At 41.5% G+C, this 23,771-nt stretch overlaps 1 protein-coding gene across 1 annotated transcript in view; it reads right to left on the bottom strand.

Annotated features, from left to right (window-relative positions):
- Positions 1-23,771, bottom strand: part of kcnd1 (potassium voltage-gated channel, Shal-related subfamily, member 1) — a 93,637-nt gene that overhangs the window by 14,428 nt on the left and 55,438 nt on the right. The window lies entirely within an intron of this gene.

Genomic DNA, 23,771 nt, shown 5'->3' with positions numbered 1-23,771 from the left:
ATAGAAACATAACAGAGGTTGTAGCTCAGCCAATGAACGTCATAGAAACGTAACAAAGGTTGTAGCTCAGCCAATGAACGTCATAGAAACGTAACAGAGGTTGTAGCTCAGCCAATGAACGTCATAGAAACGTAACAGAGGTTGTAGCTCAGCCAATGAACATCATAGAAACGTAACAGAGGTTGTAGCTCAGCCAATGAACGTCATAGAAACGTAACAAAGGTTGTAGCTCAGCCAATGAACATCATAGAAACGTAACAGAGGTTGTAGCTCAGCCAATGAACATCATAGAAACGTAACAAAGGTTGTAGCTCAGCCAATGAACATCATAGAAACGTAACAGAGGTTGTAGCTCAGCCAATGAACATCATAGAAACGTAACAGAGGTTGTAGCTCAGCCAATGAACATCATAGAAACGTAACAGAGGTTGTAGCTCAGCCAATGAACATCATAGAAACGTAACAAAGGTTGTAGCTCAGCCAATGAACATCATAGAAACGTAACAGAGGTTGTAGCTCAGCCAATGAACATCATAGAAACGTAACAGAGGTTGTAGCTCAGCCAATGAACATCATAGAAACGTAACAGAGGTTGTAGCTCAGCCAATGAACGTCATAGAAACGTAACAAAGGTTGTAGCTCAGCCAATGAACATCATAGAAACGTAACAGAGGTTGTAGCTCAGCCAATGAACATCATAGAAACGTAACAAAGGTTGTAGCTCAGCCAATGAACATCATAGAAACATAACAGAGGTTGTAGCTCAGCCAATGAACATCATAGAAACGTAACAGAGGTTGTAGCTCAGCCAATGAACATCATAGAAACGTAACAGAGGTTGTAGCTCAGCCAATGAACATCATAGAAACGTAACAAAGGTTGTAGCTCAGCCAATGAACATCATAGAAACGTAACAGAGGTTGTAGCTCAGCCAATGAACATCATAGAAACGTAACAGAGGTTGTAGCTCAGCCAATGAACATCATAGAAACGTAACAGAGGTTGTAGCTCAGCCAAGGAACATCATAGAAACGTACCAAAGGTTGTAGCTCAGCCAATGAACATCATAGAAACGTAACAGAGGTTGTAGCTCAGCCAATGAACATCATAGAAACGTAACAGAGGTTGTAGCTCAGCCAATGAACATCATAGAAACGTAACAAAAGTTGTAGCTCAGCCAATGAACATCATAGAAACGTACCAAAGGTTGTAGCTCAGCCAATGAACGTCATAGAAACGTAACAAAGGTTGTAGCTCAGCCAATGAACATCATAGAAACGTAACAGAGGTTGTAGCTCAGCCAATGAACGTCATAGAAACGTAACAAAGGTTGTAGCTCAGCCAATGAACGTCATAGAAACGTAACAAAGGTTGTAGCTCAGCCAATGAACATCATAGAAACGTAACAGAGGTTGTAGCTCAGCCAATGAACATCATAGAAACGTAACAGAGGTTGTAGCTCAGCCAATGAACATCATAGAAACGTAACAGAGGTTGTAGCTCAGCCAATGAACATCATAGAAACGTAACAAAGGTTGTAGCTCAGACAATGAACATCATAGAAACGTAACAAAGGTTGTAGCTCAGCCAATGAACATCATAGAAACGTAACAGAGGTTGTAGCTCAGCCAATGAACATCATAGAAACGTAACAAAGGTTGTAGCTCAGCCAATGAACATCATAGAAATGTAACAGAGGTTGTAGCTCAGCCAATGAACATCATAGAAACGTAACAGAGGTTGTAGCTCAGCCAATGAACATCATAGAAACGTAACAGAGGTTGTAGCTCAGCCAATGAACATCATAGAAACGTAACAGAGGTTGTAGCTCAGCCAATGAACATCATAGAAACGTAACAGAGGTTGTAGCTCAGCCAATGAACATCATAGAAACGTACCAAAGGTTGTAGCTCAGCCAATGAACATCATAGAAACGTAACAGAGGTTGTAGCTCAGCCAATGAACATCATAGAAACGTAACAGAGGTTGTAGCTCAGCCAATGAACATCATAGAAACGTAACAGAGGTTGTAGCTCAGCCAATGAACATCATAGAAACGTAACAGAGGTTGTAGCTCAGCCAATGAACATCATAGAAACATAACAGAGGTTGTAGCTCAGCCAATGAACATCATAGAAACGTAACATAGGTTGTAGCTCAGCCAATGAACATCATAGAAACGTAACAAAGGTTGTAGCTCAGCCAATGAACGTCATAGAAACGTAACAGAGGTTGTAGCTCAGCCAATGAACATCATAGAAACGTAACAGAGGTTGTAGCTCAGCCAATGAACGTCATAGAAACGTAACAGAGGTTGTAGCTCAGCCAATGAACATCATAGAAACGTAACAGAGGTTGTAGCTCAGCCAATGAACATCATAGAAACGTAACAGAGGTTGTAGCTCAGCCAATGAACATCATAGAAACGTAACAGAGGTTGTAGCTCAGCCAATGAACATCATAGAAACGTAACAGAGGTTGTAGCTCAGCCAATGAACGTCATAGAAACGTAACAGAGGTTGTAGCTCAGCCAATGAACATCATAGAAACGTAACAGAGGTTGTAGCTCAGCCAATGAACATCATAGAAACGTAACAGAGGTTGTAGCTCAGCCAATGAACATCATAGAAACGTAACAAAGGTTGTAGCTCAGCCAATGAACATCATAGAAACGTAACAAAGGTTGTAGCTCAGCCAATGAACATCATAGAAACGTAACAGAGGTTGTAGCTCAGCCAATGAACATCATAGAAACGTAACAAAGGTTGTAGCTCAGCCAATGAACATCATAGAAATGTAACAGAGGTTGTAGCTCAGCCAATGAACATCATAGAAACGTAACAGAGGTTGTAGCTCAGCCAATGAACATCATAGAAATGTAACAGAGGTTGTAGCTCAGCCAATGAACATCATAGAAACGTAACAGAGGTTGTAGCTCAGCCAATGAACATCATAGAAACGTACCAAAGGTTGTAGCTCAGCCAATGAACATCATAGAAACGTACCAAAGGTTGTAGCTCAGCCAATGAACATCATAGAAACGTAACAGAGGTTGTAGCTCAGCCAATGAACATCATAGAAACGTAACAGAGGTTGTAGCTCAGCCAATGAACATCATAGAAACGTAACAGAGGTTGTAGCTCAGCCAATGAACATCATAGAAACGTAACAGAGGTTGTAGCTCAGCCAATGAACATCATAGAAACGTAACAGAGGTTGTAGCTCAGCCAATGAACATCATAGAAACGTAACAGAGGTTGTAGCTCAGCCAATGAACGTCATAGAAACGTAACAGAGGTTGTAGCTCAGCCAATGAACATCATAGAAACGTAACAAAGGTTGTAGCTCAGCCAATGAACGTCATAGAAACGTAACAGAGGTTGTAGCTCAGCCAATGAACGTCATAGAAACGTAACAGAGGTTGTAGCTCAGCCAATGAACATCATAGAAACGTAACAGAGGTTGTAGCTCAGCCAATGAACATCATAGAAACGTAACAGAGGTTGTAGCTCAGCCAATGAACATCATAGAAACGTAACAGAGGTTGTAGCTCAGCCAATGAACATCATAGAAACGTAACAGAGGTTGTAGCTCAGCCAATGAACGTCATAGAAACGTAACAGAGGTTGTAGCTCAGCCAATGAACATCATAGAAACGTAACAAAGGTTGTAGCTCAGCCAATGAACATCATAGAAATGTAACAGAGGTTGTAGCTCAGCCAAGGAACATCATAGAAACGTAACAGAGGTTGTAGCTCAGCCAATGAACATCATAGAAACGTAACAGAGGTTGTAGCTCAGCCAATGAACATCATAGAAACGTAACAGAGGTTGTAGCTCAGCCAATGAACATCATAGAAACGTACCAAAGGTTGTAGCTCAGCCAATGAACATCATAGAAACGTAACAGAGGTTGTAGCTCAGCCAATGAACATCATAGAAACGTAACAGAGGTTGTAGCTCAGCCAATGAACATCATAGAAACGTAACAGAGGTTGTAGCTCAGCCCCAATGAACATCATAGAAACGTAACAGAGGTTGTAGCTCAGCCAATGAACATCATAGAAACGTAACAGAGGTTGTAGCTCAGCCAATGAACATCATAGAAACGTAACAGAGGTTGTAGCTCAGCCAATGAACGTCATAGAAACGTAACAGAGGTTGTAGCTCAGCCAATGAACGTCATAGAAACGTAACAGAGGTTGTAGCTCAGCCAATGAACGTCATAGAAACGTAACAGAGGTTGTAGCTCAGCCAATGAACGTCATAGAAACGTAACAGAGGTTGTAGCTCAGCCAATGAACATCATAGAAACGTAACAGAGGTTGTAGCTCAGCCAATGAACATCATAGAAACGTAACAGAGGTTGTAGCTCAGCCAATGAACATCATAGAAACGTAACAGAGGTTGTAGCTCAGCCAATGAACATCATAGAAACGTAACAGAGGTTGTAGCTCAGCCAATGAACATCATAGAAACGTAACAGAGGTTGTAGCTCAGCCAATGAACGTCATAGAAACGTAACAGAGGTTGTAGCTCAGCCAATGAACATCATAGAAACGTAACAGAGGTTGTAGCTCAGCCAATGAACATCATAGAAACGTAACAGAGGTATGCCCATCTGTATTTGGTCACCTCTTTCCTGTTTATATTACAGCTTGTTTCTAGCATAAAGCATCACGGACCAAATCGCTGTGATCGATCAAGTTATATAATTGGATCTGTTTAATGTCAGCACCACGATGTAATTTTCTCAAATCTGTCTTACTGTGAGGTCAATAACTCTGATAAATACATCATGGGAAAGAAACATATTGTTTTTATAAAAATATATAGTAAAAAATATATAGTATATAGTAGCAAGCTATCAAAGTTGACCCCCGGTCCTCCTTCTCATCTTTACACATTCCCTCTCAAACTGGACAGAACATAGGCTAGTCTTTACACACTCCCTCTCAAACTGAACAGAACATAGGCTAGTCTTTACACACTCCCTCTCAAACTGAACAGAACATAGGCTAGTCTTTACACACTCCCTCTCAAACTGAACAGAACATAGGCTAGTCTTTACACACTCCCTCTCAAACTGAACAGAACATAGGCTAGTCTTTACACACTCCCTCTCAAACTGAACAGAACATAGGCTAGTCTTTACACACTCCCTCTCAAACTGAACAGAACATAGGCTAGTCTTTGCACACTCCCTCTCAAACTGAACAGAACATAGGCTAGTCTTTACACACTCCCTCTCAAACTGAACAGAACATAGGCTAGTCTTTACACACTCCCTCTCAAACTGAACAGAACATAGGCTAGTCTTTACACACTCCCTCTCAAACTGAACAGAACATAGGCTAGTCTTTACACACTCCCTCTCAAACTGAACAGAACATAGGCTAGTCTTTGCACACTCCCTCTCAAACTGAACAGAACATAGGCTAGTCTTTGCACACTCCCTCTCAAACTGAACAGAACATAGGCTAGTCTTTACACACTCCCTCTCAAACTGAACAGAACATAGGCTAGTCTTTGCACACTCCCTCTCAAACTGAACAGAACATAGGCTAGTCTTTGCACACTCCCTCTCAAACTGAACAGAACATAGGCTAGTCTTTACACACTCCCTCTCAAACTGAACAGAACACAGGCTAGTCTTTACACACTCCCTCTCAAACTGAACAGAACATAGGCTAGTCTTTACACACTCCCTCTCAAACTGAACAGAACATAGGCTAGTCTTTACACACTCCCTCTCAAACTGAACAGAACATAGGCTAGTCTTTACACACTCCCTCTCAAACTGAACAGAACATAGGCTAGTCTTTACACACTCCCTCTCAAACTGAACAGAACATAGGCTAGTCTTTGCACACTCCCTCTCAAACTGAACAGAACATAGGCTAGTCTTTACACACTCCCTCTCAAACTGAACAGAACATAGGCTAGTCTTTACACACTCCCTCTCAAACTGAACAGAACATAGGCTAGTCTTTACACACTCCCTCTCAAACTGAACAGAACATAGGCTAGTCTTTACACACTCCCTCTCAAACTGAACAGAACATAGGCTAGTCTTTGCACACTCCCTCTCAAACTGAACAGAACATAGGCTAGTCTTTGCACACTCCCTCTCAAACTGAACAGAACATAGGCTAGTCTTTGCACACTCCCTCTCAAACTGAACAGAACATAGGCTAGTCTTTGCACACTCCCTCTCAAACTGAACAGAACATAGGCTAGTCTTTACACACTCCCTCTCAAACTGAACAGAACATAGGCTAGTCTTTGCACACTCCCTCTCAAACTGAACAGAACATAGGCTAGTCTTTACACACTCCCTCTCAAACTGAACAGAACATAGGCTAGTCTTTACACACTCATTCTCAAACTGAACAGAACATAGGCTAGTCTTTACACACTCCCTCTCAAACTGAACAGAACATAGGCTAGTCTTTACACACTCCCTCTCAAACTGAACAGAACATAGGCTAGTCTTTGCACACTCCCTCTCAAACTGAACAGAACATAGGCTAGTCTTTACACACTCCCTCTCAAACTGAACAGAACATAGGCTAGTCTGTACACACTCCCTCTCAAACTGAACAGAACATAGGCTAGTCTTTACACACTCCCTCTCAAACTGAACAGAACATAGGCTAGTCTTTGCACACTCCCTCTCAAACTGAACAGAACATAGGCTAGTCTTTACACACTCCCTCTCAAACTGAACAGAACATAGGCTAGTCTTTACACACTCCCTCTCAAACTGAACAGAACATAGGCTAGTCTTTACACACTCCCTCTCAAACTGAACAGAACATAGGCTAGTCTTTGCACACTCCCTCTCAAACTGAACAGAACATAGGCTAGTCTTTGCACACTCCCTCTCAAACTGAACAGAACATAGGCTAGTCTTTACACACTCCCTCTCAAACTGAACAGAACATAGGCTAGTCTTTACACACTCCCTCTCAAACTGAACAGAACATAGGCTAGTCTTTACACACTCCCTCTCAAACTGAACAGAACATAGGCTAGTCTTTACACACTCCCTCTCAAACTGAACAGAACATAGGCTAGTCTTTACACACTCCCTCTCAAACTGAACAGAACATAGGCTAGTCTTTACACACTCCCTCTCAACTGAACAGAACATAGGCTAGTCTTTACACACTCCCTCTCAAACTGAACAGAACATAGGCTAGTCTTTACACACTCCCTCTCAAACTGAACAGAACATAGGCTAGTCTTTACACACTCCCTCTCAAACTGAACAGAACATAGGCTAGTCTTTACACACTCCCTCTCAAACTGAACAGAACATAGGCTAGTCTTTACACACTCCCTCTCAAACTGAACAGAACATAGGCTAGTCTTTACACACTCCCTCTCAAACTGAACAGAACATAGGCTAGTCTTTGCACACTCCCTCTCAAACTGAACAGAACATAGGCTAGTCTTTGCACACTCCCTCTCAAACTGAACAGAACATAGGCTAGTCTTTACACACTCCCTCTCAAACTGAACAGAACATAGGCTAGTCTTTGCAACACTCCCTCTCAAACTGAACAGAACATAGGCTAGTCTTTACACACTCCCTCTCAAACTGAACAGAACATAGGCTAGTCTTTGCACACTCCCTCTCAAACTGAACAGAACATAGGCTAGTCTTTACACACTCCCTCTCAAACTGAACAGAACATAGGCTAGTCTTTACACACTCCCTCTCAAACTGAACAGAACATAGGCTAGTCTTTACACACTCCCTCTCAAACTGAACAGAACATAGGCTAGTCTTTGCACACTCCCTCTCAAACTGAACAGAACATAGGCTAGTCTTTACACACTCCCTCTCAAACTGAACAGAACATAGGCTAGTCTTTACACACTCCCTCTCAAACTGAACAGAACATAGGCTAGTCTTTACACACTCCCTCTCAAACTGAACAGAACATAGGCTAGTCTTTGCACACTCCCTCTCAAACTGAACAGAACATAGGCTAGTCTTTGCACACTCCCTCTCAAACTGAACAGAACATAGGCTAGTCTTTGCACACTCCCTCTCAAACTGAACAGAACATAGGCTAGTCTTTACACACTCCCTCTCAAACTGAACAGAACATAGGCTAGTCTTTACACACTCCATCTCAAACTGAACAGAACATAGGCTAGTCTTTACACACTCCCTCTCAAACTGAACAGAACATAGGCTAGTCTTTACACACTCCCTCTCAAACTGAACAGAACATAGGCTAGTCTTTGCACACTCCCTCTCAAACTGAACAGAACATAGGCTAGTCTTTGCACACTCCCTCTCAAACTGTAACAGAACATAGGCTAGTCTTTACACACTCCCTCTCAAACTGAACAGAACATAGGCTAGTCTTTACACACTCCCTCTCAAACTGAACAGAACATAGGCTAGTCTTTACACACTCCCTCTCAACTGAACAGAACATAGGCTAGTCTTTACACACTCCCTCTCAAACTGAACAGAACATAGGCTAGTCTTTACACACTCCCTCTCAAACTGAACAGAACATAGGCTAGTCTTTACACACTCCCTCTCAAACTGAACAGAACATAGGCTAGTCTTTACACACTCCCTCTCAACTGAACAGAACATAGGCTAGTCTTTACACACTCCCTCTCAAACTGAACAGAACATAGGCTAGTCTTTACACACTCCCTCTCAAACTGAACAGAACATAGGCTAGTCTTTACACACTCCCTCTCAAACTGAACAGAACATAGGCTAGTCTTTACACACTCCCTCTCAAACTGAACAGAACATAGGCTAGTCTTTACACACTCCCTCTCAACTGAACAGAACATAGGCTAGTCTTTACACACTCCCTCTCAAACTGAACAGAACATAGGCTAGTCTTTACACACTCCCCTCTCAAACTGAAACAGAACATAGGCTAGTCTTTACACACTCCCTCTCAAACTGAACAGAACATAGGCTAGTCCTTTACACACTCCCTCTCAAACTGAACAGAACATAGGCTAGTCTTTACACACTCCCTCTCAAACTGAACAGAACATAGGCTAGTCTTTACACACTCCCTCTCAAACTGAACAGAACATAGGCTAGTCTTTACACACTCCCTCTCAAACTGAACAGAACATAGGCTAGTCTTTACACACTCCCTCTCAAACTGAACAGAACATAGGCTAGTCTTTACACACTCCCTCTCAAACTGAACAGAACATAGGCTAGTCTTTACACACTCCCTCTCAAACTGAACAGAACATAGGCTAGTCTTTACACACTCCCTCTCAAACTGAACAGAACATAGGCTAGTCTTTACACACTCCCTCTCAAACTGAACAGAACATAGGCTAGTCTTTACACACTCCCTCTCAAACTGAACAGAACATAGGCTAGTCTTTACACACTCCCTCTCAAACTGAACAGAACATAGGCTAGTCTTTACACACTCCCTCTCAAACTGAACAGAACATAGGCTAGTCTTGCACACTCCCTCTCAAACTGAACAGAACATAGGCTAGTCTTTACACACTCCCTCTCAAACTGAACAGAACATAGGCTAGTCTTTACACACTCCCTCTCAAACTGAACAGAACATAGGCTAGTCTTTACACACTCCCTCTCAAACTGAACAGAACATAGGCTAGTCTTTACACACTCCCTCTCAAACTGAACAGAACATAGGCTAGTCTTTACACACTCCCTCTCAAACTGAACAGAACATAGGCTAGTCTTTACACACTCCCTCTCAAACTGAACAGAACATAGGCTAGTCTTTACACACTCCCTCTCAAACTGAACAGAACATAGGCTAGTCTTTACACACTCCCTCTCAAACTGAACAGAACATAGGCTAGTCTTTACACACTCCCTCTCAAACTGAACAGAACATAGGCTAGTCTTTACACACTCCCTCTCAAACTGAACAGAACATAGGCTAGTCTTTACACACTCCCTCTCAAACTGAACAGAACATAGGCTAGTCTTTACACACTCCCTCTCAAACTGAACAGAACATAGGCTAGTCTTTACACACTCCCTCTCAAACTGAACAGAACATAGGCTAGTCTTTACACACTCCCTCTCAAAACTGAACAGAACATAGGCTAGTCTTTACACACTCCCTCTCAAACTGAACAGAACATAGGCTAGTCTTTACACACTCCCTCTCAAACTGAACAGAACATAGGCTAGTCTTTACACACTCCCTCTCAAACTGAACAGAACATAGGCTAGTCTTTACACACTCCCTCTCAAACTGAACAGAACATAGGCTAGTCTTTACACACTCCCTCTCAAACTGAACAGAACATAGGCTAGTCTTTGCACACTCCCTCTCAAACTGAACAGAACATAGGCTAGTCTTTACACACTCCCTCTCAAACTGAACAGAACATAGGCTAGTCTTTACACACTCCCTCTCAAACTGAACAGAACATAGGCTAGTCTTTACACACTCCCTCTCAAACTGAACAGAACATAGGCTAGTCTTTGCACACTCCCTCTCAAACTGAACAGAACATAGGCTAGTCTTTGCACACTCCCTCTCAAACTGAACAGAACATAGGCTAGTCTTTACACACTCCCTCTCAAACTGAACAGAACATAGGCTAGTCTTTACACACTCCCTCTCAAACTGAACAGAACATAGGCTAGTCTTTACACACTCCCTCTCAAACTGAACAGAACATAGGCTAGTCTTTACACACTCCCTCTCAAACTGAACAGAACATAGGCTAGTCTTTACACACTCCCTCTCAAACTGAACAGAACATAGGCTAGTCTTTACACACTCCCTCTCAAACTGAACAGAACATAGGCTAGTCTTTACACACTCCCTCTCAAACTGAACAGAACATAGGCTAGTCTTTACACACTCCCTCTCAAACTGAACAGAACATAGGCTAGTCTTTACAACACTCCCTCTCAAACTGAACAGAACATAGGCTAGTCTTTACACACTCCCTCTCAAACTGAACAGAACATAGGCTAGTCTTTACACACTCCCTCTCAAACTGAACAGAACATAGGCTAGTCTTTACACACTCCCTCTCAAACTGAACAGAACATAGGCTAGTCTTTACACACTCCCTCTCAAACTGAACAGAACATAGGCTAGTCTTTACACACTCCCTCTCAAACTGAACAGAACATAGGCTAGTCTTTACACACTCCCTCTCAAACTGAACAGAACATAGGCTAGTCTTTACACACTCCCTCTCAAACTGAACAGAACATAGGCTCGTCTTTACACACTCCCTCTCAAACTGAACAGAACATAGGCTAGTCTTTACACACTCCCTCTCAAACTGAACAGAACATAGGCTAGTCTTTACACACTCCCTCTCAAACTGAACAGAACATAGGCTAGTCTTTACACACTCCCTCTCAAACTGAACAGAACATAGGCTAGTCTTTACACACTCCCTCTCAAACTGAACAGAACATAGGCTAGTCTTTACACACTCCCTCTCAAACTGAACAGAACATAGGCTAGTCTTTACACACTCCCTCTCAAACTGAACAGAACATAGGCTAGTCTTTACACACTCCCTCTCAAACTGAACAGAACATAGGCTAGTCTTTACACACTCCCTCTCAACTGAACAGAACATAGGCTAGTCTTTACACACTCCCTCTCAAACTGAACAGAACATAGGCTAGTCTTTACACACTCCCTCTCAAACTGAACAGAACATAGGCTAGTCTTTGCACACTCCCTCTCAAACTGAACAGAACATAGGCTAGTCTTTACACACTCCCTCTCAAACTGAACAGAACATAGGCTAGTCTTTACACACTCCCTCTCAAACTGAACAGAACATAGGCTAGTCTTTACACACTCCCTCTCAAACTGAACAGAACATAGGCTAGTCTTTACACACTCCCTCCCAAACTGAACAGAACATAGGCTAGTCTTTACACACTCCCTCTCAAACTGAACAGAACATAGGCTAGTCTTTACACACTCCCTCTCAAACTGAACAGAACATAGGCTAGTCTTTGCACACTCCCTCTCAAACTGAACAGAACATAGGCTAGTCTTTACACACTCCCTCTCAAACTGAACAGAACATAGGCTAGTCTTTACACACTCCCTCTCAAACTGACAACATAGGCTAGTCTTTACACACTCCTCTCAATAGGCTAGTCTTTACACACTCCCTCTCAAACTGAACAGAACATAGGCTAGTCTTTACACACTCCCTCTCAAACTGAACAGAACATAGGCTAGTCTTTACACACTCCCTCTCAAACTGAACAGAACATAGGCTAGTCTTTACACACTCCCTCTCAAACTGAACAGAACATAGGCTAGTCTTTACACACTCCCTCTCAAACTGAACAGAACATAGGCTAGTCTTTACACACTCCCTCTCAAACTGAACAGAACATAGGCTAGTCTTTACACACTCCCTCTCAAACTGAACAGAACATAGGCTAGTCTTTACACACTCCCTCTCAAACTGAACAGAACATAGGCTAGTCTTTACACACTCCCTCTCAAACTGAACAGAACATAGGCTAGTCTTTACACACTCCCTCTCAAACTGAACAGAACATAGGCTAGTCTTTGCACACTCCCTCTCAAACTGAACAGAACATAGGCTAGTCTTTGCACACTCCCTCTCAAACTGAACAGAACATAGGCTAGTCTTTACACACTCCCTCTCAAACTGAACAGAACATAGGCTAGTCTTTACACACTCCCTCTCAAACTGAACAGAACATAGGCTAGTCTTTGCACACTCCCTCTCAAACTGAACAGAACATAGGCTAGTCTTTACACACTCCCTCTCAAACTGAACAGAACATAGGCTAGTCTTTACACACTCCCTCTCAAACTGAACAGAACATAGGCTAGTCTTTACACACTCCCTCTCAAACTGAACAGAACATAGGCTAGTCTTTACACACTCCCTCTCAAACTGAACAGAACATAGGCTAGTCTTTGCACACTCCCTCTCAAACTGAACAGAACATAGGCTAGTCTTTACACACTCCCTCTCAAACTGAACAGAACATAGGCTAGTCTTTACACACTCCCTCTCAAACTGAACAGAACATAGGCTAGTCTTTGCACACTCCCTCTCAAACTGAACAGAACATAGGCTAGTCTTTACACACTCCCTCTCAAACTGAACAGAACATAGGCTAGTCTTTACACACTCCCCTCTCAAACTGAACAGAACATAGGCTAGTCTTTACACACTCCCTCTCAAACTGAACAGAACATAGGCTAGTCTTTGCACACTCCCTCTCAAACTGAACAGAACATAGGCTAGTCTTTACACACTCCCTCTCAAACTGAACAGAACATAGGCTAGTCTTACACCCCTCTCAAACTGAACAGAATAGCTAGTCTTTACACTCCCTCTCAAACTGAACAGAACATAGGCTAGTCTTTACACACTCCCTCTCAAACTGAACAGAACATAGGCTAGTCTTACACACTCCCTCTCAAACTGAACAGAACATAGGCTAGTCTTTACACACTCCCTCTCAAACTGAACAGAACATAGGCTAGTCTTTACACACTCCCTCTCAAACTGAACAGAACATAGGCTAGTCTTTACACACTCCCTCTCAAACTGAACAGAACATAGGCTAGTCTTTACACACTCCCTCTCAAACTGAACAGAACATAGGCTAGTCTTTACACACTCCCTCTCAAACTGAACAGAACATAGGCTAGTCTTTGCACACTCCCTCTCAAACTGAACAGAACATAGGCTAGTCTTTGCACACTCCCTCTCAAACTGAACAGAACATAGGCTAGTCTTTGCACACTCCCTCTCAAACTGAACAGAACATAGGCTAGTCTTTGCACACGATATAGAACTTTTTGGACTAATGTATATATTTATATGTATATTTTTTTAGGAAAAAGCCTTTGACTCTACTCCTGAACTGCCACTATAGGCCTACATAGCACAGCCATTGGTTAGGTAGCACAAAAAAAAAGTTTTGATCAGGAAGAGCAGAGCGGGGCACAGGGTTAGAATATCTGCACTCTAAAAATTAGGGGTTCAACCAGGGTTCTTCTAAGATCCTCAATGTTCTTTGATGAACCTTGGGGTAATTGATGATGAAAATTGCCCCCAAAAGGTTCTTCCAAGAACCCCATAGGAGGTGGGGTTCATTGAGGAACCTCCTTAGTTGGTGGGGGTTCTTGCAGTAACCTAACTGCCCAACGGAAACATTTGGAATTGAAAAAACAGCAGGCACTTAACTGAAAAAATGTAAAGATCTCAATTTAAGGTTTGTCCCTAGTATGATCTAAATTGATATTGTTTTCTGATGATATCTTTACATATTTGCTCAAATCTTTCTAAAACAGAAAATTGACACAATTCAATGGATATCAATCAACAAAGAGGTACAAATATGTAGGCTATAAGAATATGTTAAGAATATGATAAGGCTAGCTGTATTGGGTGCAGATGACTGAACTGCTCACTTTTGTGTCTGTAGGTATACGAGGAGGCATAACCAAGGTATGTCCATAATACCGATTTAATTTCATTCATATTTACTACAAAAACCAAGGTATGAATATTGTTGAGTGCATGTTTTTTTGATCAAGTGTAAAATTAAACATTTTTGGATTCACAGACTTCACCCTCCCTACACCTGTTCGAAACCTGTTCGATCACCATGCACTGTAAAATCATTCTGGCTGTGGATACGGAGAACATCAACACATTAACATCAACAGGCCAGAGGATATACCCATTGGACTTGGGGCTCTGCTGGGAGTTTACCTCATATTGGGATTTTTCTATACTGCTTTGCCACTAAAATCATAATAAACACTGAGAACTAAAATGTTGTTTTATTGTTTTTATTGTTATGCATATTATTATTAGTAATAATAGGGGAGGGGGTAGTTAAAATATTTACCCCAAGAAGTTCTTCAAAAGGTTATTTGAGGATAAATTAAAAGGGGTTCTTTGTAGGTGTTCCCCCACAGGTTTAATTTGAAAACCCCCTAAAGGATACTCCAGGAACCTTTTCTTTTTAGAGCGCATTGCAGTGTGTAATGCAGTCTAGTTTTATTTACACCATCCCAGCAGCTTCTCTGAGCATGCGCTTCATGTAGCCTAGCCTACAGCATATAGGCTACGGATCATTTGATAGAGACCACACTAAATAGCCTATAGGCTACGGATCATTTGATAGAGACCACACTAAATAGCATATAGGCTATGGATCATTTGATAGAGACCACACTAAATAGCCTATAGGCTGTGGATCATTTGATAGAGACCACACTAAATAGCCTATAAGCTATGGATCATTTGATAGAGACCACACTAAATAGCATATAGGCTATGGATCATTTGATAGAGACCACACTAAATACCATATAGGCTATGGATCATTTGATAGAGACCACACTAAATAGCCTATAGGCTATGGATCATTTCATAGAGACCACACTAAATAGCCTATAGGCTATGGATCATTTGATAAAGACCACACTAAATAGCCTATAGGCTATGGATCATTTGATAGAGACCACACTAAATAGCATATAGGCTATGGATCATTTGATAGAGACCACACTAAATAGCCTATAGGCTATGGATCATTTGATAGATTCCACACTAAATAGCCTATAGGCTACGGATCATTTGATAGAGACCACACTAAATAGCATATAGGCTGTGGATCATTTGATAGAGACCACACTAAATAGCCTATAGGCTGTGGATCATTTGATAGAGACCACACTAAATAGCCTATAAGCTATGGATCATTTGATAGAGACCACACTAAATAGCCTATAGGCTATGGATCATTTGATAGAGACCACACTAAATAGCATATAGGCTATGGATCATTTGATAGAGACCACACTAAATAGCATATAGGCACACTTGATATTGTGTGCCCAGCGGAGAATCAGAGATGAGGGGCAGCATCGGGCACACATCGATATATAGCCTAACAAGCAACTCATTCTAAAACACAGAGAAATATTGACATTTTATCAATTACAAATTACATGACCCTCCCCAGGACTACATCTAAATAATACTAAACCCTCCCCTTGACTGAAATGGAAAATTCATGACCCTCCCCCATTTTCCTCCATGTAACCATTCTGTACATTTCCATCCATCCCTTATCATGACTGAAAATGATCACGCCAGAGCAGCTAAGAAAAATATTTCTGTCTCTCTCCTCCACTCTCGCTGAACACACACGCGCACGCACACTTTTTTCCACTTCCTCTTAGCACATGCTATCAGGGACACAAGTTGCTGGTGCCTCATAAAGTACACCATCTGGCCTCTGATTGGCATAGTTCGTTCCATTGATCACTGGTGCTGAGTTGATTGGCGACTGTTGAAAATAAATAAAAATGGTAGGGGTGTCAGAAGCCTGTCAGGTGTGTAGGATGCATACGACCATAAAAGGTCAAAATAAAAATATATAGGAACACTGCCCCACAAACATATTTGATTTACTGCTGAAATTTTAAGCTACTGATGGACTCCTCAAGGCATACAGCCTTAGAAAAAAAGATGCTATCTAGAGCTTAAAATCGTTCTTTGGCTGTCCCCGTAGGATAACCCTTTTAAGGAACCGTTTTGGTCCCAGGTCCCACCCTTTTGGTTCCAGGTAGAACTATTTTGGGTTCCATGTAGAATCCTTTCCAAAAAGGGTTCTACCTGGAACCAAAAAGGGTTCTCCTATGGGGACAGTCGAAGAACGCTTTTGGAACCCTTTTTTCTACAGTTGAAATCAGTGCTGGATAACTGCAGGGGGAAACAGAGCGCTAAGAAAGATTACTCTACAAGTGCTGAGAAAGATTATTATTATTTTTTAATAAATTTTTTCTTTTATCCCCTTTTTCTCCCCAACTTCGTGGTATCCAATTGTTAGTAGTTACTATCTTGTCTCATCACTACAACTCCCGTACGGGCTCGAGAGAGACCATGAGAGAGCCATGCGTCCTCCGAAACACAACCCAAACCAAGCTGCACTGCTTCTTTAACACAACGCGCATCCAACCCGGAAGCCAGCCGCGCCAATGAAGGAAACACCGTGCACCTGGTGACCTGGTTAGCGTGCTCTGCGCCCGGCCCGCCACAGGAGTCGCTGGTGCGCGACGAGACAAGGATATCCCTACCGGCCAAACCCTCCCCAACCCGGACGACGCTAGGCCAATTGTGCGTCACCCCACGGACCACCCGGTCGCGGCCAGCTGCGACAGAGCCAGAGAAAGATTACTCTACAATTGATAGGAAAGCTAATGGAGTTACATGGGACTGGGGACATTTGTAAACCAACCAAGGCCTTTAGATTGGCACCGTTTTAAGCCTTTTTTTTGTGCCTCATACTGTAGTTATTGCAACACACCATAATCATGCTTAGGAGCATCAGCCATTTACAACCATCTCAGTAGTTGTAATAGCACTGTAAAGGTAGAGCTTCAGCCATTTACAACCATCTCAGTAGTTGTAATAGCACTGTAAAGGTAGAGCTTCAGCCATTTACAACCATCTGAGTAGTTGTAATAGCACTGTAAAGGTAGAGCTTCAGCCATTTACAACCATCTCAGTAGTTGTAATAGCACTGTAAAGGTAGAGCTTCAGCCATTTACAACCATCTGAGTAGTTGCAATAGCACTGTAAAGGTAGAGCTTCAGCCATTTACAATCTGAGTAGTTGTAATAGCACTGTAAAGGTAGAGCTTCAGCCATTTACAACCATCTCAGTAGTTGTAATAGCACTGTAAAGGTAGAGCTTCAGCCATTTACTACCATCTCAGTAGTTGTAATAGCACTGTAAAGGTAGAGCTTCAGACATTTACAACCATCTGAGTAGTTGTAATAGCACTGTAAAGGCTAGAGCTTCAGCCATTTACAACCATCTGAGTAGTTGTAATAGCACTGTAAAGGTAGAGCTTCAGCCATTTACAACCATCTCAGTAGTTGTAATAGCACTGTAAAGGTAGAGCTTCAGCCATTTACAACCATCTGAGTAGTTGTAATAGCACTGTAAAGGTAGAGCTTCAGCCATTTACAACCATCTGAGTAGTTGCAATAGCACTGTAAAGGTAGAGCTTCAGCCATTTACAACCATCTGAGTAGTTGTAATAGCACTGTAAAGGTAGAGCTTCAGCCATTTACAACCATCTCAGTAGTTGTAATAGCACTGTAAAGGTAGAGCTTCAGCCATTTACAACCATCTGAGTAGTTGCAATAGCACTGTAAAGGTAGAGCTTCAGCCATTTACAATCTGAGTAGTTGTAATAGCACTGTAAAGGTAGAGATTCAGCCATTTACAACCATCTCAGTAGTTGTAATAGCACTGTAAAGGTAGAGCTTCAGCCATTTACAACCATCTCAGTAGTTGTAATAGCACTGTAAAGGTAGAGCTTCAGACATTTACAACCATCTGAGTAGTTGTAATAGCACTGTAAAGGTAGAGCTTCAGCCATTTACAACCATCTGAGTAGTTGTAATAGCACTGGAAAGGTAGAGCTTCAGCCATTTACAACCATCTCAGTAGTTGTAATAGCAAAGTAAAGGTAGAGCTTCAGCCATTTACAACCATCTCAGTAGTTGTAATAGCACTGTAAAGGTAGAGCTTCAGCCATTTACAACCATCTGAGGAGTTGTAATAGCACTGTAAAGGTAGAGCTTCAGCCATTTACAACCATCTGAGTAGTTGTAATAGCACTGTAAAGGTAGAGCTTCAGCCATTTACAACCATCTCAGTAGTTGTAATAGCACTGTAAAGGTAGAGCTTCAGCCATTTACAACCATCTGAGTAGTTGTAATAGCACTGTAAAGGTAGAGCTTCAGCCATTTACAACCATCTGAGTAGTTGCAATAGCACTGTAAAGGTAGAGCTTCAGCCATTTACAACCATCTGAGTAGTTGTAATAGCACTGTAAAGGTAGAGCTTCAGCCATTTACAACCATCTCAGTAGTTGTAATAGCACTGTAAAGGTAGAGCTTCAGCCATTTACAACCATCTGAGTAGTTGCAATAGCACTGTAAAGGTAGAGCTTCAGCCATTTACAATCTGAGTAGTTGTAATAGCACTGTAAAGGTAGAGCTTCAGCCATTTACAACCATCTCAGTAGTTGTAATAGCACTGTAAAGGTAGAGCTTCAGCCATTTACAACCATCTGAGTAGTTGTAATAGCACTGGAAAGGTAGAGCTTCAGCCATTTACAACCATCTCAGTAGTTGTAATAGCAAAGTAAAGGTAGAGCTTCAGCCATTTACAACCATCTCAGTAGTTGTAATAGCACTGTAAAGGTAGAGCTTCAGCCATTTACAACCATCTGAGGAGTTGTAATAGCACTGTAAAGGTAGAGCTTCAGCCATTTACAACCATCTGAGTAGTTGTAATAGCACTGTAAAGGTAGAGCTTCAGCCATTTACAACCATCTCAGTAGTTGTAATAGCACTGTAAAGGTAGAGCTTCAGCCATTTACAACCATCTGAGTAGTTGTAATAGCACTGTAAAGGTAGAGCTTCAGCCATTTACAACCATCTGAGTAGTTGCAATAGCACTGTAAAGGTAGAGCTTCAGCCATTTACAACCATCTGAGTAGTTGTAATAGCACTGTAAAGGTAGAGCTTCAGCCATTTACAACCATCTCAGTAGTTGTAATAGCACTGTAAAGGTAGAGCTTCAGCCATTTACAACCATCTGAGTAGTTGCAATAGCACTGTAAAGGTAGAGCTTCAGCCATTTACAATCTGAGTAGTTGTAATAGCACTGTAAAGGTAGAGCTTCAGCCATTTACAACCATCTCAGTAGTTGTAATAGCACTGTAAAGGTAGAGCTTCAGCCATTTACAACCATCTCAGTAGTTGTAATAGCACTGTAAAGGTAGAGCTTCAGACATTTACAACCATCTGAGTAGTTGTAATAGCACTGTAAAGGTAGAGCTTCAGCCATTTACAACCATCTGAGTAGTTGTAATAGCACTGGAAAGGTAGAGCTTCAGCCATTTACAACCATCTCAGTAGTTGTAATAGCAAAGTAAAGGTAGAGCTTCAGCCATTTACAACCATCTCAGTAGTTGTAATAGCACTGTAAAGGTAGAGCTTCAGCCATTTACAACCATCTGAGGAGTTGTAATAGCACTGTAAAGGTAGAGCTTCAGCCATTTACAACCATCTGAGTAGTTGTAATAGCACTGTAAAGGTAGAGCTTCAGCCATTTACAACCATCTCAGTAGTTGTAATAGCACTGTAAAGGTAGAGCTTCAGCCATTTACAACCATCTGAGTAGTTGTAATAGCACTGTAAAGGTAGAGCTTCAGCCATTTACAACCATCTGAGTAGTTGCAATAGCACTGTAAAGGTAGAGCTTCAGCCATTTACAATCTGAGTAGTTGTAATAGCACCGTAAAGGTAGATCTTCAGCCATTTACAACCATCTCAGTAGTTGTAATAGCACTGTAAAGGTAGAGCTTCAGCCATTTACAACCATCTCAGTAGTTGTAATAGCACTGTAAAGGTAGAGCTTCAGACATTTACAACCATCTGAGTAGTTGTAATAGCACTGTAAAGGTAGAGCTTCAGCCATTTACAACCATCTGAGTAGTTGTAATAGCACTGGAAAGATAGAGCTTCAGCCATTTACAACCATCTCAGTAGTTGTAATAGCACTGTAAAGGTAGAGCTTCAGCCATTTACAACCATCTGAGTTGTTGTAATAGCACTGTAAAGGTAGAGCTTCAGTCATTTACAACCACCTGAGTAGTTGTAATAGCACTGTAAAGGTAGAGCTTCAGCCATTTACAACCATCTGAGTAGTTGTAATAGCACTGTAAAGGTAGAGCTTCAGCCATTTACAACCATCTGAGTAGTTGTAATAGCTCTGTAAAGGTAGAGCCTCAGCCATTTACAACCATCTGAGTTGTTGTAATAGCACTGTAAAGGTAGAGCTTCAGTCATTTACAACCACCTGAGTAGTTGTAATAGCACTGTAAAGGTAGAGCTTCAGCCATTTACAACCATCTGAGTAGTTGTAATAGCACTGTAAAGGTAGCGCTTCAGCCATTTACAACCATCTGAGTAGTTGTAATAGCTCTGTAAAGGTAGAGCTTCAGCCATTTACAACCATCTCAGTAGTTGTAATAGCACTGTAAAGGTAGAGCTTCAGCCATTTACAACCATCTGAATAGTTGTAATAGCACTGTAAAGCTAGAGCTTCAGCCATTTACAACCATCTCAGTAGTTGTAATAGCACTGTAAAGGTAGAGCTTCAGCCATTTACAACCATCTGAGTAGTTGCAATAGCACTGTAAAGGTAGAGCTTCAGCCATTTACAATCTGAGTAGTTGTAATAGCACTGTAAAGGTAGAGCTTCAGCCATTTACAACCATCTCAGTAGTTGTAATAGCACTGTAAAGGTAGAGCTTCAGCCATTTACAACCATCTCAGTAGTTGTAATAGCACTGTAAAGGTAGAGCTTCAGACATTTACAACCATCTGAGTAGTTGTAATAGCACTGTAAAGGTAGAGCTTCAGCCATTTACAACCATCTCAGTAGTTGTAATAGCACTGTAAAGGTAGAGCTTCAGCCATTTACAACCATCTGAGTAGTTGTAATAGCACTGTAAAGGTAGAGCTTCAGCCATTTACAACCATCTCAGTAGTTGTAATAGCACTGTAAAGGTAGAGCTTTAGCCATTTACAACCATCTGAGTAGTTGTAATAGCACTGTAAAGGTAGAGCTTCAGCCATTTACAACCATCTCAGTAGTTGTAATAGCACTGTAAAGGTAGAGCTCCAGCCATTTACAACCATCTGAGTAGTTGCAATAGCACTGTAAAGGTAGAGCTTCAGCCATTTACAATCTGAGTAGTTGTAATAGCACTGTAAAGGTAGAGCTTCAGCCATTTACAACCATCTCAGTAGTTGTAATAGCAAAGTAAAGGTAGAGCTTCAGCCATTTACAACCACCTGAGTAGTTGTAATAGCACTGTAAAGGTAGAGCTTCAGCCATTTACAACCATCTCAGTAGTTGTAATAGCAAAGTAAAGGTAGAGCTTCAGCCATTTACAACCGTCTGAGTAGTTGTAATAGCACTGTAAAGGTAGAGCTTCAGCCATTTACAACCATCTGAGTAGTTGTAATAGCACTGTAAAGGTAGAGCTTAAGCCATTTACAACCATCTCAGTAGTTGTAATAGCACTGTAAAGGTAGAGCTTCAGCCATTTACAACGATCTGAGTTGTTGTAATAGCACTGTAAAGGTAGAGCTTCAGTCATTTACAACCACCTGAGTAGTTGTAATAGCACTGTAAAGGTAGAGCTTCAGCCATTTACAACCATCTGAGTAGTTGTAATAGCACTGTAAAGGTAGAGCTTCAGCCATTTACAACCATCTGAGTAGTTGTAATAGCACTGTAAAGGTAGCGCTTCAGCCATTTACAACCATCTGAGTAGTTGTAATAGCACTGTAAAGGTAGAGCTTCAGTCATTTACAACCACCTGAGTAGTTGTAATAGCACTGTAAAGGTAGAGCTTCAGCCATTTACAACCATCTGAGTACTTGTAATAGCACTGTAAAGGTAGAGCTTCAGCCATTTACAACCATCTCAGTAGTTGTAATAGCACTGTAAAGGTAGAGCTTCAGCCATTTACAACCATCTCAGTAGTTGTAATAGCACTGTAAAGGTAGAGCTTCAGCCATTTACAACCATCTGAGTACTTGTAATAGCACTGTAAAGGTAGAGCTTCAGCCATTTACAACCACCTGAGTAGTTGTAATAGCACTGTAAAGGTAGAGCTTCAGCCATTTACAACCATCTCAGTAGATGTAATAGCACTGTAAAGGTAGAGCTTCAGCCATTTACAACCTTCTCAGTAGTTGTAATAGCACTGTAAAGGTAGAGCTTCAGCCATTTACAACCATCTGAGTAGTTGTAATAGCACTGTAAAGATAGAGCTTCAGCCATTTACAACCATCTCAGTAGTTGTAATAGCACTGTAAAGGTAGAGCTTCAGCCATTTACAACCATCTGAGTAGTTGTAATAGCACTGTAAAGGTAGAGCTTCAGCCATTTACAACCACCTGAGTAGTTGTAATAGCACTGTAAAGGTAGAGCTTCAGCCATTTACAACCATCTCAGTAGATGTAATAGCACTGTAAAGGTAGAGCTTCAGCCATTTACAACCATCTGAGTACTTGTAATAGCACTGTAAAGGTAGAGCTTCAGCCATTTACAACCATCTCAGTAGTTGTAATAGCACTGTAAAGGTAGAGCTTCAGCCATTTACAACCATCTTAGTAGTTGTAATAGCACTGTAAAGGTAGAGCTTCAGCCATTTACAACCATCTCAGTAGTTGTAATAGCACTGTAAAGGTAGAGCTTTAGCCATTTACAACCATCTGAGTAGTTGTAATAGCACTGTAAAGGTAGAGCTTCAGCCATTTACAACCATCTCAGTAGTTGTAATAGCACTGTAAAGGTAGAGCTCCAGCCATTTACAACCATCTGAGTAGTTGCAATAGCACTGTAAAGGTAGAGCTTCAGCCATTTACAATCTGAGTAGTTGTAATAGCACTGTAAAGGTAGAGCTTCAGCCATTTACAACCATCTCAGTAGTTGTAATAGCACTGTAAAGGTAGAGCTTCAGCCATTTACAACCATCTCAGTAGTTGTAATAGCACTGTAAAGGTAGAGCTCCAGCCATTTACAACCATCTGAGTAGTTGCAATAGCACTGTAAAGGTAGAGCTTCAGCCATTTACAATCTGAGTAGTTGTAATAGCACTGTAAAGGTAG

This window comes from Oncorhynchus kisutch, linkage group LG24 (genome assembly GCF_002021735.2).
Source record: "Oncorhynchus kisutch isolate 150728-3 linkage group LG24, Okis_V2, whole genome shotgun sequence".
Classification (NCBI taxonomy): Eukaryota; Metazoa; Chordata; class Actinopteri; order Salmoniformes; family Salmonidae; genus Oncorhynchus; species Oncorhynchus kisutch.
The sequence above is the reverse complement of the archived record's forward strand: the minus strand, read 5'-3'. Positions and strand labels throughout refer to the sequence as shown.